Below are 14,022 nucleotides of genomic sequence, written 5' to 3' on the forward strand. Positions count from 1 at the left end.
GGCGGTCGACCGGTAATAGAGAGATGCGCGATTCAAATTCCGCCGCTGTCTGGCTCTGTCGGCGACTGCCGTATTGCAACTAACTGTTCATTCCTATTATCTTTACCGTGGAGCAAAACCAATTTGATCTTATGCCGTTCTGTGACAGACTGCACTTCAAGTTCTACTGCTTCGATTACAAACAAAATTTGCTCGTGGGTCTCACCTTTTCCCTTAAGGTGCGAAGGTTATCTGCAGATAATATGGCTCTGCTTTCCCATCTTCGGTTGAAAGCGTCATTCCCGAAATATTCGAAATGGCTGAGCCGACACCACTGAAATCAACCAGATAACATGAGAAACCGGGTTATACAATCGGGTAAATTTTCGTGCCAAACTATACGTTTGCTGTTTCAGACGTTAAGGTGCGTCCTCGCTATGCCGATTGGCAAGGCCGATCGGCTCTCCCCGCAGTACTTTTGTCTGACTCACCATGCCGCTCGGCCTTGCCGACCGGCATAGTAGGAAGACATTCTTTGCTTTTCTGTGGCGACCAGACCACTACGTCAGTGTAAGACCCAGTGCCGCATTTAAGGAGGGGTAGACAGGGAGTATGCCCCGTGGCCCCCACCAAGTGTCACTGTGTATCCTGTAAACGATACAGCTTTAGGAAGAAATTCCGTACACTTTGAAAATACTACACCGGTTGAAGGATTTATACGGTTGATGCCTGACGAGACACAGCATTGCACAACACCAGCACAGAAATCATCTGGCCAAGGCCTCTGAATCAGCCATACGAGTTCTTTGCAGCATACGCTCATGCACACAAATCACGGAGCGAGGCCCAGCTCCGGTATGTAAAAGGGGTGGTATGCACGCTATGGCCTTGCAGAGCGGACGCCGTGGTATCCTTAGTCGAAATGGCTAAAGTCTGCGGTCCCATTTGCACAATGTCTAGACTGGAATTTATGCTGCATTTGAGAGGTTTCAGGAGTTGACAAGACCAGCAAAACGCTACAAAATCGAGAGATCGACATGAACAGAAAGTTTCTCTCAAAGGCCTTATTGCTGCAAAGCGAAGCATGCTATCGCAAGGTTGAGGAAGATACTGAAAGGAGGGAATTTAGTGCAGTATGAAAGTGCAATCTACGATCCAGTGTACGGCTGACACCACTAGGCTACGGCTAAGCTTTCCCTGAAGCATAGTTTAGTAATTTCTAGCTTCTCTGGACCAACGATTGGCCGCGCCAATTTGGCCTCTTTCGAGAAATCAGCATCTTCGGAACCAAAGACACCAGAACCTGGAAGGTTTGGATTAGCATTTTCCTAGCACTTCAGTCACTTTGCCAAGACATTTTTCCAAGGCGATGTCGATGTAGAGACCTAAGGAAGGGGGGGGGGGGCTGCTCTGTCGCGACAGCCATCGCCGCCTGCCGGGGTCTTCGGTCGGTCGCCTGCGGAGTATCCACGCGTAATACCCCCTGATTTGTATAGTACAGGCTGGATCGCGCATAGGGTGCTCCACAGCGTGGTCACCTGCCGTTATATTGGTGGGCTTAACGCATTCTGTCGTCTGCATTTAGGTCAAGCGGGGCTGCCCGTATTTTTAAAAAATTCCTTTACATTAAAGGGCATGTCATGCAAGTTTGTTGCAGCTTTGAGTAAACTTCACAGGAACAGAGAAAGAGGGATAATTTTTTTAAAGGAAAAATCGTTTATTCGTATCGCATGCATCTGAGAACTGGGACTTGCATTGCTACTTCGCTGCTGCCATTGCGTACTAAGAAAGTACCGTGTGGCTGCTCCTATAAATCTCAAAACCATGTATTTTCTATAAGCAATGCGCTTGTGCTATAGAGGTTCCCCTCACAGTCGCTCAGCTGTGCCGAAGACGCGGACATGCGCCAATATGTCAATTTGTTCCAATTTTCTTTTAATTTGCGAGGTATGGTGGAAGTAAATAAACCTCGTATGTGCAGCCGCTCCAGCGTGTGTGATAAGTCACGCATGTGCATGCTCTTCGTGCACAGCGCTTCGAATTTTTGTAATGAAATACGCTGACAGCTGAACGACTGCAAAGCACTCGTGTCAACAACGTTATTTTAAGATGAGGAATGGGGAGTTTCATCGCCAGAGGCTATACTCCAATGGTGATGTGGTGAATAAAATAATGAGCCCCTTCACAATAAGAATCGAGGTCTAATTGTAGAATGCACACAGAGACACTCGTAGAACATAATACGATAGAGAACCACACAGTACCAAACCACACAATAACGAACGAGAACCGTGGAATACCAGACGAAAACCGAACAAACGAAAACAAACGAAAATATAAAAACGGAAGTACCTTACAATAACAAACAGTGTCAAACATTTCTGAGAAAAAATAATTTTATAGGTTGGCATTCACCGAATTCACCTTCATGCGTATGTGAAGTATGCGAATAATGTGGAACTTTTCAGAGGTGTGAAGAAAGAGAAAGGAGCAACTTGCACATAAGTAACCACCATATTTATAATGTAACATTGCGCAAGGATATACAGCCACTCGAGTCTCTGTGTCAAAACACACAAAAGTGGTACGTCGAGGGGATGGTTATTCGATGCTTCGTAAACATTTTAGTTTGCTAGTAAAGACTTGGCACATTTCTGACAACAGCTATTGGTGACATCATGTTTTTGACTGAGTCTCGTATTCCTACTCTCCTTTTGGTCCTGAGCACATACCTAAATCGTGTGTTCGCTTTATCCATACAAACACGTGTGGTCACAACATATTGCCGCAAGTTTTTCAAATATCAGGAAGAATAAAGCTAAAGGGGTCCGCCCAGAAGAAATTATACACAGAAGGATGTAGACGACAAATATACAGCTCTCCATTGACGTGAGCTTAGTTCGGCTACCGCCGGTACGACGGTTGTGAAGTGGTCAGTGCGTAAATAGCAAACTTTGTGGACAACGTAGAACTTCCGTTCGCTCTGTGAGCAATAATCAGGAGCAATATCTGCTCTGGGCACGTGCAGTGAAACACCACAATCGTTACCTCGAAATAAAGTTGCCGTTTGGTCTGTGCATTTGACGGTGATCCAGCGGCGTCTCATCGCGGCGGTTACTGCGGTGGTATTTGGAAGCATAGAAATCAGGAGAAGTGAAACATCTCAACCCTATAGTGAAGACGCCTTTTGTGTGCTTGCACAGCTAACGATGCAACAGTTCCAGTGCGAAAAAAATAATAATAAAAGACTCTGGCTGGCTACCCAACGCCAAAGTACTTTCGCCGGAGGCCGCATCGCGGCGCTATCAGTTTGTCACTTCCAGAGCCATATATTAAAAGGATGTCTGGCCATTAATGGGTCATGCCTATACCTAAAGCTCCACCCACTTTTTCAGCTTTCCGACCAATGAGGTCTTAAAATATGGGGCGCTATCAATTAACCTATCCTCACTGTTTCTCCCTGTATCCAACATGGGCAGCGCCATTTTGGGTGGCAAGTGGATTGGATGGGGTTGAAATGTATACCTGTTGCAATCTGTAAAACTAGTGGATTTTTGGTGCAAATTTGATGAACACCACCTAGACAGCGTAAGGCACGTCGGGAATTGTCGTCAGCTTCCGTTATTGTACCTACAGGTGTGGCATCCAATGTATTACCCCGTAGACTAAAGCGTGCTGGGCGAACGCAATGCATCTTGGACCGGTCCTGGTCGTGAGTCACAGCAAGCGTCAAGGCACACGTGACCTTAAAGATGGCGGAGCCCGTGATCTGCGGCCAAACCGCGTGTAAACAATGCGGTTGTTGTTTCTGCGCAACGTTTTGGATGTCTTTCGACCACCGTAGTTTCTTTGTCCGATAATCTCGCACTAAAACGCGCAGTTCTGCACATAAGGCCTCGTACTGTTGAAGACTTCCAAAGAAGTGATGATGACCGCGCGTTAATACTGAGCCGATGAGATGCACTAACTAATTAGAAATGGGCTACCACGTTGCGGAAGAAGCACCGCATAGTTTACGCTGGCAAAATACGTTCATCTCTTGGCGTTATGACGACGGAAATATGTCGGTAAGCGGCTAAACGACATGTAAACAAAGTCACATGACCTCAAAATGACGTTTTCTATGACGTGCGACCAGGACAAGATGGCAGTTTCGCAAAAAGCACCCGCTTGAGGGTAGTTACAACAATGGCGGGCTTGTGCCAGCCCTGTGGTTGTACCGCTGCCGGCAGAGCCACCTGCTGGGACACGTTCTGTTGTCGGTATGATTTTTAAACAAATCTACATTAATAGTTGGAATATAAAAGCAAGAACGTTTATATCCGTGCAATCATGCAATTAAATATAAGATTGTGCAGCACAGTGCAGTTTTTGTTATGATTGCGATGTGATTACCGTGTTTACTAGGCCTAACACTAGCGACCAAACGTAATATCGATGGGTGAGAATATGTTGAAACTGATTTCCGAGAGACGTATATGAGGACGTACGTGTGCAGCCAAACCAATCAGAGGACCGAAACTAATTGACAGGTCGAGCCTCTTTTTGCGACTCCTCCCGATGCCCAGACTCCCTTTGGTTAGGGCCCCATATCGTCCGAATGCCCCTTTCCACGGACGTCCCAAATCAAGTAAAAGTTCAGTTCATCCGAAAAAAATGTTCGGAGGTTCTGGGCTTTCGGTTGATCTGGGCATGCGGGTGGCAGTGACCCATATCCCCCAAACGCTCTTATCATCCGAGCGCCCAGAACCACCGAAAGCGGGATACTTGAAAGGACACGTTCCCTCCGTTTGTCAGGGAGAGGAGGAAGGGTGAGCGGTTCTTGTGTGAGGGGGAACCCAATGTACTTCCTGCAACTGTCTCAGAAGTGAAGTTTGCCAAGGAAAGGGAATTATTTTTTTTAAGTTCTTGTTAGCGCCGCGAAGCAACTGACAGCTATGAGCAGCGTACAGATGTGGACAGATGGAGAGAGGACAACAGGAAGGAGTGGGGGACAGGGGGATTAGTATGCGTCCTGGGCAGACTTCAGGGGGAACTGTGCCGACATCCGACTGGAAAGTCTTCGGAAAACCCAGTGAAAACCTCAAACAGCACAGCCGGTAACAGGATTCGAACCCGTGTCACCTCCCAGTCTCGGCGTGGAAAGCGATCATCTTAACCACTATGCCACGGGAGCTGGTGAAGAGAATTATTGATGTCGATCGTGTTCAAGAAGTGATCCGATCCGAATAGAGAGATATTTTCCATGTGAGTGACTGGAGTTTAGGCGTTGTGTAGGTCATCATAGTGGAAAACGAATACTTGAGCGATGAAGGAAAAAAAAATCCACAGTCCAGTCTGGGAGCAGTCTGGCACAAGCTTCCGTGCTAATAACAAAGCGCCCACAGCATAGGTCCCGAAAAAGGTTACAAAAAGGACCTCCTCCTTTACTTTTCTTTAATGCTTTCTGTTAATACAGTTCAGACATTCAGGAAACACTCGGCTGAAACAACCTCTGGAAAAAGCTTCCAAACAATATGAATGCATGAAACCGACATGTCGTCTGAACTGTCGATCTCCTCAGAAGGCGCTTGAGGTTTGTGTGTTTATCGCCGCTCCGCTATGTGTTCCAGCCACAGGACCACCACGCCCACCATGTTCTTTTTCCGTGTCTCATGACGCGAACCTGCATGAGCTTCCGAAGATGGTGCTTCTCCCGTGAGCAACGTGCGTACGCGTAAAATTCATTTTCGAAATATCTCTGTTCAGATCACTTCATGAATGCGATCTCATTTGTACACACCGAGTGTCGTGTCATTTTATATCTGTCGCATCTCGTGGAGATCCAGGTGCTAGATCTCTAAGGATAATTATTAAGCACGGGAACACAAGAAGCTGTAGAAGTCAGCGGAACGCATACATCACGTTGCAGAACATTTCGAGCACCGGATGAGCAGCATCCAGGGTCCCACGTGACGGCTAGGGTCACGTGACCCTCTCTGGTGAGTTGCAGGAAGTACAGCTCGAGGCGATGTACACGCGGATGCGATGTTGTTATCTCATTAACACACAAAGATGGACACCAAATCCAATATATTTGCCACAACACTCCATGCATCCTCATTTGTTTCATCATAGATCTGAAAACGCCCCACTGAGCGAACGCGACCACCTTCCCGTGTATCAATGAGATAAAGTCATCGCATCCGTGCGATATCAGCCGGCATACACCTTCACATAATCGCCGCAAACACAAACAAACATCGCGATGATAACCACAGCTGAGGGTAATGCCGAGTCAACAGCTCATGGCAAGGCGGACACTCCCGCAGCAACAGTGGGGCAGTCGAAACACTATTTGCCTTTATTTCTTGTAAGAGCCGCTAGGGTTGCTCTCTCCTCGACTTTAGCTCCGTCAGTCGAAGTGGCGTTCCAGTTAACTCTGCTTCGAGCTGTACATTGGATTCCCGCACACTTGGGAACCGTTCATCCTCCCTGTTTTCCCTGTTAAACGGGGGAAGCGTGTCCTTTTAAGTATCCCGCTTTCGGTGGGCTCTCGGCTGAAAAGAGCATTTGGAGGATATGGGACACTGCCACCCGCGTGCCCAGATCAACCGAAAGCCCAGAACCTTCGAATACTGTTTCTTTCTTCCTTTTTTCTTTTTTTTAGGAAATGAGCTTTTGGTTGACTTGGGACGTCGGTCAAAATGGGCGTTTGGAAGATATGATCTGCTACCACTCCCTTTTAATATACGGCTCTGGTCGCCCTATCCCTCTAGAAAGGGAAATGAAGCTCTACAGACAGCTCTACTGTCGAATATATATCATTATGATGTTTAGCAGTAGTTCCAGTGAGCGCTCATTTTCGAAACTAAAGCTCATAAAGAGCAGCCATAGGGCAGCCATGACGCACGACTTCATATATTGTGATTGTTATGCATAGACATGTAGAAAGGGACATTGAGAGGACACTGATATATTTTTTTTCTCGTTTTCATCAGTAAGAAAACGTTTTTACCTTCGTCATGCAAGGAGTGTTCTTGGGAGTGAATTTAAGGGAACTGTGAAATTTTCCAAACCCCCCATATTTTTTTCGTGAAACGGTTCTTCCCACCGAGAACCTATATGCCTGCAATTTTTCCGGACGAAGTCGCTCCACTCTGTGAGAAGTGCTCGCTTCAAGTCCCTTTTCCTCATCCGTCCTCTCCCGCTTGCATTCTCCTGTGGAGCGAGCAATTATGCGGGCCGAGCTGCTGGCCCCCGTTACGTCCCCGGTGTTGCGCAATGCCATGCAACCGCAGTGTTGCCACACCCGTTGGAAGAAAAGTATGGAGAGAGCTCGTTAAAAAGTATGGAGATTTCCGTAAAAATCTGTAAATTGCAATAAAACAATTTGATTAACTGACGACGTTTTACGCCAGAATTTTGTGCGTCTCGTCGTCTGACATTTCCTATTCCGCTTTTTGCATCGAAACAACAGAAATATATGATGGCAAAAATTATTAGGGCGCTGGGCTCTCCCGGATTCAAATCCTGGCGGTGGCTGTACTGTCTGGGAAGAACCGAGCAACAAGCCGTCACGAAAACCACTCTGGATAAGCACACCACCACCACCTGATTGTCGGTACCATGGTCGGTGCCAACAGCCGGCGACCTGTTTGCTTCCAGTGGAGGCATCAATAATACGAAAAGATCAAGCATCATCATCAGACAAATCAATACATAAGCGATCTAACCATGATGATTAATAGCTACATCTTGTAATTAAGTGCGAACAGCCTCCGTGCCATTAGGGATACAAAATATCAACAATTATATACTGACACAAACCGAAGCAAACATGAAATTAGATATACCTTGCACTCAGAGAGTGTATCGTCGTGAATCGGCATTCTCGTCACAACTCGTTTTAACGATTGTCCGAAGGTATGACAACAGCGTAAACACAGGCTGGCTGGTGCATGAAATCCATGAAACAAGCCTGAGCATGGTAACGGTATTTGTGTATGTTCGCGTCCCATTCTCAGCCTTGTTTCATCATGGTGTCAAAAAATCTGTAGATTTCAGAAATAATATGTAGATCTCTAGATATTGCCGGAAATCTGTACACGTTGCAACCAGGGATCGAAACCCGAACTGAACCCGAACCGAAAAAAAAAAAACGTTATTTTCTGTCGAACCCGAGCCGAACCGAACCCGAACAATTTTTTTGCCTGTCCTGAACCGAACCAGAACTGAGCCGAAAAGACTTGATACGGTTACCGGTTCGGAAATTGGATCAGCGGTGAAATAATTGTACAGAGTCGGCCACACTTAAGAGTACCGCGGGAGCGCATGACCTGCAAGTACGCCAGCGCCGCGTAACGGATGCTCCTGGGTTTGAGGCCGCGCCTAGCGAACGTTCGCCATCTCTCGGTTGGGTCCTTCATTGCTCTCGTGACACTGGCGGGCGGGGAGACCCACCTGCTGTTGCTATTCAATCTCTCCTGGCGATGTTTCGATCAGTGCGTGGCGCGACTTTGTGTTATTGGAATCGAGAAGTGAAACAAGCGCATGTCGTGGCATACGGTGTTGTTAAATCTTCTGATTTTGTCATGTAGTAACTGTTTATTGTTATGTATAGTTATCTGTTTATTTTCTTGCTATGACGTTTGCGAAGGATGCATCGTATGTCATCATGCACCTGTTTCACTTTCCTTCTCGATCCCGATAAGACGTTGATGTCGTAAAAGATTACGCCGCGCCACGCACTGATCAATACAACTCCAGCAGAGAATGAATAGCAACAGCAGTTGGGTCTCCCCGCCCGCCGGGGCCACGAGAGCAATGACGAACCCAACCGAGAGGTGGCGAACGCTCGCTAGGCGCGGTCTCAAACCCAGGAGCATCCGTTACGCGGCGCTGGCGTACTTACAGGTCATGCGCTCCCGCGATACTCCACCACCACCACCAGCCGACCTTTTTTTTGTTTGTTTATTTTTTGTACGATGCCAGATGCGAGTTGCAAGTTCGTGACTTTTGTGACGCCAGTTTTTTGCCGGAGCAAATGAGAGCCCTGACTGGGTTCTGCCAATAAACACTTGGTTTTTCGTTTTCAGGAGACTACCACAAGTGTACAATACGGTAAAATATGAGGTTAATAATAAATATTACTTGTATCCACGAAGAAGACCGAGAGAGACGGACACAGAAGACGACACACGTAGGTTCTCAGACACAGCAATAAATTTATTGGTTAACTTAAAACATAACAACACAACATAACATAACAACTTAAAAGCTAAAAATCTTCGAAGGGGTGCGAGAGGGATAAAAGACGCGTTGCTAACTACGTTTCCCCTGGTGGTAATCTCCAAGGATTCCCGAAACAACCTTCGGTGTGCGTAGGGTTCCCACGCAAGCACTGTAGTGTCCTTAAAGCAAGGCTGGCAACCCTTGCAATCCCGTAAATGATCTACCAGTTCCGAAGACCCGGCCATTCTTTCAACGTTTGCTGCATGTTCCCTAATGCGGTCATTGAGGCACCGGCGCGCGTCTGGCCAACGTACACAAAGCCGCACTGAAGGGGAATAGAATACACAACGTTCTGCATGCAAGGAACAAAAGGGATTGCCACCAGGGGAAACGTAGTTAGCAACGCGTCTTTTATCCCTGTCGCACCCCTTCGAAGATTTTTAGCTTTTAAGTTGAGATGAACCAATAAATTTATTGCTGTGTCTGAGAACCTACGTGTGTAGTCTTCTGTGTCCGTGTCTGTCGGTCTTCTTCATGGATCTATACCAGCTAGCCTGCACCCTTTCCCTTGTTTCTTTATATTACTTGTCTTGTGTTTTCATCTGAAACGGTTATCTCACGCTCTTGCAGACGTGTACGGTGAGGGTAAGCTCGCTTTCATGGAGCAAAATTACTGCCGATGAACCGGTCAAACCAGGACCGAAAAAAGTAACGGTTCCAATCCCTGTAAATGTCCCAACCGCTAACCGCTTTTCTTGCTTTTTCCTTTTTTTGAGAGGGGAGGAGGCTTTTTCCCTGAGCCGAACCCGAACCGAACCGATATACCTGAACCGGTTCAAGTAGTTAATTTCGGTTCAACGGAGCTAAACCCGAACCCGAACCGCACCGAAAAAAATACCGGTTCCGATCCCTGCAACACTGCGCTGCCAGTCGCAGGTCGCACCTACAGGGTCATAAGGTCTCTGGTCGCGCGTGAGATCCGAAGCAGTAAGTTTCTCTTCGTTGCCTGCGCTCGAACAACACGCTATAATGAACAGCTTGTTGTGTGTAAATCGTTTGCTGCACTTGCTTTTTCAGGTATGATATGTGAGCTGTACTTTTTCATCCAATGTAATCATCTTCTGGTCGGCGGCCGTTCACAAGAGGAAACGAAAGTACCCATCTCCGTGGTTATCAGGATTTTGCTGACGAGGTACGTGGGCCTCTTGCGATTCACCGCAACGTTGTATTGGCAATGAAAAGTGTCTGGTGGTTACTGGCGTTGGCGTGTTGGCATCTGACAACGAAGCAAGAGCGTTGTGATATTGTGAGATTTATATTTGGAAGCTGACCCCCTTCCTTGCTCGATTTGTTTGTACGAACTGTCAATGCAAAACACCATTACCATTATTATTCAAAGCAGCTTCGCGCTTTCAAGCGATTCTGATTTACTTCAGAGCACAAACACGAGCAGTCGAGCACAGTCTTTCCATTCCGGCGGTCCGATTGCTTTGTGCCATGAAACGCTATCTCGTCACTGGGAAGCATATGACATTGGATGCCCCGCGAATATTGATGTGAATTAAGGCAACCAACCATCCAACATCGTCTCAGCATGTCGGCGAAAACGACAGGATGCGACTGCGACCGTCGCGCGGAAGTTGGCGTCATGGAGATTTCCACTCCCGATGGACGGATACGCGTAACCCTATGCGTTCATGGGGAGCGGAAATCTCCATGACGCCAACTTCCGCGCGACGGTCGTATACAAACGGCACACAAATGCTGCGAGGCCTCATTCCAGATTCCTCTTTGCAGCATTATCTTGCCTAGCACTCGGGCCCTCGGGCTCTGTATTCGCCTCTCCAACTGGCTGCTCGCCACCTAGCGGACACCAGCAGAAGCACTCAATGAATGATAGTAACAGCAGACAGGTGTATTTCTCGTTGTCCTGAAAGTGTCGCAAGTTTCCTTCGTGTGCGATGAGGTTTACCAGCCTACAGATCTCAAGCAGCAACAGCAATGCAGTGCAAAGTTACTGCGGAGAAGAATATTCACTGTCGAGAAGGGGAAGAGGAACAAAAAATACTATCACGGGAGCGGCGTGAACGGAAACAACGAAAACAGCGGGAAACCACGCGCAACTTACGTTGTTTCTACAATTTTTGGAGCGTGTCTCGCGGAAGAAGGCATGAAACAGGTTGATTTATTCGTCAGCAATCGTTCTTTTCTCCGCCATCTTGAGGACTACGCGAGCGCCTGTACAAGTAGACGGACGGCTCTTTATTTTTTCCTTTTGTTTGTAATTTGATTTCAGTTTACTTTATGATGTGCTCAAATATGATACAGAGGAAATTTTCTTGTTGACACCTGAATAATCTAGGTTGCTTTTAAGAGGTGCGGATTTTAGCTCCTTATCTTATAATCATTCCTCAGGTTGATTACATACATTTGCATTCACTGGAACTGGATACTGTGTTATTCTTTTTCTTCTCTCAAACCAGGGCAGCCCAAGTGCATGGCAGCTAAAGTCTTTCAAAGGTGTCACATGCCGGAATTCCAGCAAGTGCTCTGCAGTTCACCTCTAAAAGAAACCTACGCTTGACGGACCATGTCGTCAGGAGATCCTGTTCCTGCTAAAACTGTGTGCTTTGTTTTACAATACCAAAAATAACCTTACCTACCACTACTATACCACTGGTGTACTGCTGTGTTCAACAATTTCAACTTGCTCTGTGCAGAGACTTCAGCCCTTATTTGCTGGTAACATTGGTGCCAATACAGTTGTTATATGAGCTGTGTGGTAGTGTCCGTCCAGGTGGCAAATTGGACAGATGCTTTACGAAGAAGGCAGGTTTCCGCCAGAAGACCAAAAAGCAGTTTATCTGAAATAGTACTAATTACTTCTCTTTTTTAATTGCAAAATATAGGGTATGTTACGTGGAACGTGACTACTGGGGCTTTCGCCTATTTCCAGGTACCTCAAATGGTGACTTCAAGCTTATGTAACACCATAGTATCAGGTGACAATGACGCAGGCAAGCTCGTCTCGTTAAGACTAGCATATTTTGCAGTCTCCTTCTGTTTCTCAGTCAGGTGTCCCACATTATGAATGTATTACATAGTATTGTACACCTGGTTGAACAATAAATGTGTTAAACAGCAAACAGTTATCAGAAATAGATATTGTCAAGAATGAAAACAGACGAGCGAGACGGCAAGTAATCGGCAAACGCATTATTCTAGCTGCTTAGCTGTCTAACACAAGAGTGGTAGCTCTTAGACAGAACTAAGGTAAATAATGTTCCGGCTGGGAGCTCACAAGCTTTTATACACAGCGGCGAACGTTGTAGAAAATGCTGGTCGGTGAAGAAGAGGGACTCGAGAAGCTTCTACAAAGTCGTCGATCCGTCCATGAGATTGATGCTAGCGAAGGAACAGATGCTTCTGGAAGCATCGTTCGCTAATCAGCGCGGCGTGTCGGCGTCTCTCGACGCCTCGCCGCCCGTTACCGCTGTTCCGTGTGATGATACGTAGCAATACGATGTGCAGAATACTCTTACAGAATACGCTGCGGTTGAGTGTCTGTAGGCATGGTTCTTGTTAATGCTAACTCCAGATTTAGGCAGTTTGACGGAAGGAAATACGGCCAGCCTGTGGTGCCTGTAGGCCACGAAATGCGAAGTAAATCAGAATTGCTTGAAAGCGCGAAGTTGATTTGAATAATAGTAATGGTAATGAAGAACACTAGTTGAAACGAGGTAAAACAAAATATTAGACCAGTCTTTTACATTGATAATTCGTACATACAAATCGAGCAACAACGGCATTTCGCAGTCGCAACCCAGTCGCATTTCACAACGCACTCGCTTTGTTGTCAGACGCCAATGCCAGGGAACTACACACTTTCCATTGGTGACAGCGATACAACGAATACGATGTTGCGTCGCTAGAGGCCCACGTATCTCACGGAGATGGGTGCTAGGGTACCTTGTTGTGAACGGCAGCCGAGCAGAAGACGATTACATTCGACGGAAAAGTACAGCTCGCATGTCATACCTGCCAGCGAAGTGTAGCAAACGATTCGCACACAAAAAGCTGTTCATTATAGCGTGTTATCCGAACACCTGCAACGAAGAGAAACGTAATTGTTCGCACCTAGGACGTGACCAGAGACCTTGTAGGTGCGACTCGCGGGCGCCAATGCTCTCACAGCCTTACAGCTGGTGTCTGGGGAGACCATTGCTTGTTATTGCGCAACACCGGTGACGTAACGGGGGCCGAGCAGCACACCGCACATAGTTACTGAATCCACAGGAGAATACGCGCGAGAGGAGAGTAATGCGTAAGGGAAACTTGAAGCGCGCGCTTCTCATAGCACTCTCAAAAGAAACGGATAAATTTACGCTACCAAACAAATTTAGTCTTTCTTTCTTTGGTAAATTTTGACAAAACGGCTGACGCTGTATCCGTCAAGCGGTGTTGTATTCATGGTAACCTTCAACGTGTCCGCTGGAAGCGCAAGCGTTTTTTAAAGGTAAGCGTGAAGGAGTTGTGTAAATGGCACGGGGAACACGATTTACTCTTATAATCTGACGCATTGACGGACAAACAGAGGCTTGCGTCGCAATATCAGTCCTTTACGGCAATATTGTTCTTCAAATGATATACGGGCCCTGCTTTCTCAAAGCGCTTGCACGTATGTAGTGTCGTGTGCAAACTGCCAAGCGTTTGCTTGGATAGCCGACTCTCTCTTGGCGTCTGGCGTCTCATGGCCTCAATCATGCATCGTCCAATACCAACGTAAGTCGCCACGTTTTGGGCTCGATGTCTTGAGTTCACTAAATTTCG

The 14,022-nt window shown here is 46.8% G+C and overlaps 1 protein-coding gene across 1 annotated transcript in view; it reads right to left on the reverse strand.

Annotated features, from left to right (window-relative positions):
• Nucleotides 1–226: 226 nt before the first annotated feature.
• The window catches only part of LOC135388476 (uncharacterized), a 120,715-nt gene continuing 106,919 nt past the window's right edge, over nucleotides 227–14,022 (reverse strand). Inside the window, exon 13 of the mRNA XM_064618057.1 lies at nucleotides 227–313. The gene's annotated coding sequence lies outside the window, so the exon portion shown is untranslated. The remainder of the gene's footprint in view (nucleotides 314–14,022) is intronic.

This window comes from Ornithodoros turicata, chromosome 3, assembly GCF_037126465.1.
Source record: "Ornithodoros turicata isolate Travis chromosome 3, ASM3712646v1, whole genome shotgun sequence".
NCBI classification, from domain to species: Eukaryota; Metazoa; Arthropoda; class Arachnida; order Ixodida; family Argasidae; genus Ornithodoros; species Ornithodoros turicata.